General features: G+C 44.9%; 1 protein-coding gene and 1 long non-coding RNA gene across 4 annotated transcripts in view; both read left to right on the top strand.

Annotated features, from left to right (window-relative positions):
* LOC109291895 overlaps positions 1–2,311 on the top strand; it is an 8,997-nt gene extending 6,686 nt beyond the window's left edge. The window contains exon 2 of the long non-coding RNA XR_002095980.1: positions 2,213–2,311. This is a non-coding gene — a long non-coding RNA (uncharacterized LOC109291895). The remainder of the gene's footprint in view (positions 1–2,212) is intronic.
* Positions 1–3,614, top strand: part of TPK1 (thiamin pyrophosphokinase 1) — a 716,169-nt gene that overhangs the window by 544,434 nt on the left and 168,121 nt on the right. The window lies entirely within an intron of this gene.

Genomic DNA, 3,614 nt, shown 5'->3' with positions numbered 1-3,614 from the left:
ATCGATCACTAGGTCATCCCCAGTAACCAGTACCAGGTTGAGCAGCAATTTACCTCTCGTTGGCCCATAGACTTCTTGAGTCAGGTAGAGGTCATCCACGCATGATAGGAAGCTTTGCAACTGCTCGGATTTTGCTGAGTGATCTGGGTAATTGAATTCACCCATGACACCCATGGTCCTAGAGCATGCAGCCTCAGACAGTTCCTGGGCAAACTCCTGGTTAAGCTCTTGACTTTGGGTGGGTGGTCCATAGTAGACTCCCACTGGTGTGTCCCCTGTGCCATTTTCCCCACAGATTTTAATCCGGAGGGTCTCTAGTCGTCCACCTTGGTCACTAACATCAGCTTGCAGGGATGCATAGCTTTCCTTAACATAGAGAGCTACACCCCTGCCTCTTTTATCTTCTTCATCTCTCCTGTACAGGGTATAGCTGTCTATACCCATGGTCCAGTCATGGGTGGAGTCCCACCAGGTCTCCGTTATCCCTATGATGTCATAACTATTTGCATTGAGCAGGAGGACGAGTTCTTCCTGCTTATTCCCCAAGCTCCTGGCATTTGTGTACAGGCAGGCAAGTATCCCCTGGGGGGCTCTTGCTTTGCCCACAAATTGTACCAGGGCTGGGGCAGGGGTGGGCTCCCTTAAGTGCCTTGGCCTGCTGGCTTTGCCAGGGTTGCTCAGCGGGCCAGCAGTGGCAGTAGTCCCCCCGCCCCCAGTGGGCTTTACTAAATGAGGAAGGGGTGTGTTAAAGGTACTGTGATCACATAATTAAAGACTATATCCTCCTTTATGTGCACAAAGGGCATGAATTGAAACTACACAGTCAGACTCCATTCAGGCATTCCTTAACATTTGAGTTCTTGACTGTTGTATTTTGGACATTATTTTAATGGGCTTTTGTGTTTAATATAATGGCACATGGATGTTTATACATGTAACATACAAGCATGCATCAATAAATAGTGATCATATTTACCATGTGTTTCTGTTGTTTTGACAGAGATTGCCCTTATGTAACATAAGAAAGTACTGGTAAAACTAGCAACAGTTTTAAAACCAGGCAAAGCATCTTAAGTATGTAGCTACTTTAGATGGACAGAGTAAATGGCATATAGGAAATGCATAATCTTCTGTATGTTCTGCATATATAGTAAATGATAAATATATTCCTCTACTACTGCAAATCAGAACATAGCATTTATAATCTGATTACCAATAAGAGTTCTCAAATTGTACATTTAGGTTTCCTAAATATGGGGCATCGCTTTATAAGGTATTCTCTTGCCACCAAACAGCACTGTATCTGTACTGATTGGCTTACCACTTAATGGCTCTGTTTGTAAGACAATTTTCTAATCAGCTACATGAACACTCATCAAAAACAAGGTTCTCTCATTTTGAAGTAGAAGCGATGGGAATGATATGGCATGTTAAAAAAAAAGAAAAAAAATCAGTTGTGTTTGTTCTACAAAGCAGTGATTTCCTATAGGAAAAAAAATATCAACCCGGTAATTGTAGAAAGCTTTTATCTGAGAAATCTGAATTGAACACTTATTAATATGTTATATTTTCTAATCAAGAGCTGATTTGTAGGTGTGAATGAGTCAATATTCCTTAGGTCTTTCTTACTGCATTCAGCAGCTCAGAAATTGGCTGATGATTATTTAAAATTTTGGATCTACTGTTTTGTAAACTGGTGGTGGGTTTCCAATCATCAGGTTCTTTAATAACAATAATAAATATATTTTATGTTCTAGACAGTATGATGTGCAGCTGAAACAGTTTATTTTGAATCAGTTCCATATATTGGTACTTCTGTTTATGTTTCCTTATCCAGCTGTAAAACCTAAAATGTTTCTATAGATTTAAAGCTATAGTAACATTTTTGTTATATGGCAAAAACAACTGACTGCTCTCCATACATAATATTTAGCCATGTTCATCTTTCTTTATCCAACAAGCACAGCAGTTATTTGTTAATTCCATGTAATGGATGTGACATATACAGAGTACATGAGATGGTGCATTATTAAAAAGGTTTTAACAGCCTGAGTTTAGGATGACCTATATAATTAGGAGTTGTGTAACTACAATCTGCCCCAAGTTCATTCCAATAAATCCGTTGCAAGCATAACACACACCTTATATTCTACATAATAGATATAGTTCAGAAATATTTTGTATTTTATTGATATATATTTGTATTTTATAGATATTTGATATTTTATGGATGCTCATAGATGTTTGATGGCTTGCCTTTTTTAATGGAAATGGACAAATTTTCCACCAACTTCAGTAGTGCTGGATCCAACACTACTTCTTGTTAGCCTCTCTCTGTATCCTTTAGAACAGGGGTGTCCAACCTTTTTGAATGTGGGGCCGGATCATGAACTTTTTATCAGCCAGTGGGCCAGCGAGCCATATTCAAAGACCTCAAAGGAAGTGGTATCACATCAGGAAGTGATGTCACGTGACCTTTGACATCAATGAAGTTACAGGAAGTGGCAATGAAATAGGTCTGGAAATGTGCCCAGCAAAGTTGTGGTTTTCAGAAAGTATGTATGTTTGGTATGGCTTAGGAACAGGACATCATTTTTCTGTGCAGGGGGTTGGACTAGATTAGGGCTGCCCAGCTGACTACCTGCAGGCCACATGTGGCCCACAAAGGGCCAGGATGTCACCCACAGTCTACATGGGGTCTGCAAGCAGTTAAGTATATAGGGCATGGGCCTGGGCAGCCACCTCTCCCACTGCTGTGCAAGGGGGAAAGTCCTGTTGTGTGGGGAGAGAGGAGTGGTCCATGTCCTGCAAATGTAGCCTGCATGGCTGAGGATGGGGGTCTGCATGCTGCTGGAGCAGCCCGTGCAGTGAGGGGGTCCTAGGGGCCCACCCCCATAGTGTGCAGCCTGTGCAATGTATGCTGGTGTCATATGGGGCCCTGGACTAGATCTGAAGAGCCCTGGACTAGCTTATCCTTGAGATTTCTTCCATGTCTCTGCAGTATATGCCTACAATTTCTATTTAATTAACCACAATGACCATGATCAAGTTAGTAAAGGATCTCAAGGATAAGCTAGTCTAGGGCTGTTCAGATCTGGTGAGGCTGTGGGCCCCATATGACACCAGCATGTGTTGCACAGGCTGCACACTGTGGGGCTTGGCCCCTAGGACCCCTCACTGCACAGGCTGCTGCAGCAGCATGCAGACCCCCATCCTCAGCCATGCAGGCTACATTAGCAGAACCTGAACCACCAAGGAGGCAGCTGGACATAGAACACCTCTGGGCCGGGCTCCTCTTGCCTCCTGTCCAGCCCGGCTCCAGCAACCGCATGCCCTGCAGCCCCAGCCCGGCACAGCCCGGCCCCAAGGTGCCCCAGCTCCGCACAGGAACTTACATCGTGCTCTGTCCACCACGCATGCGGACAGGGTGCAGGCCGTGCTGCAGCTCCCCTGGCCACAACCAGGGGCAAGGGGAGGAGCCAGAGAAGAAGCTGCACACTGTCCTCAGCTCAACTAATCAGGCGCAGCTGGGGCAGCGGCGGCAGGACCCAGCTCACTGATGAGCCCGGCCCCTCGGGGGTAAGCAACTCCCCTCCCCTTGCTGCTGGCTGGGG

The sequence above is a fragment of the Gavialis gangeticus genome, unplaced genomic scaffold, assembly GCF_001723915.1.
Source record: "Gavialis gangeticus isolate Ggan-Ray unplaced genomic scaffold, GavGan_comp1, whole genome shotgun sequence".
NCBI lineage: Eukaryota > Metazoa > Chordata > Crocodylia > Gavialidae > Gavialis > Gavialis gangeticus.
The sequence above is the reverse complement of the archived record's forward strand: the minus strand, read 5'-3'. Positions and strand labels throughout refer to the sequence as shown.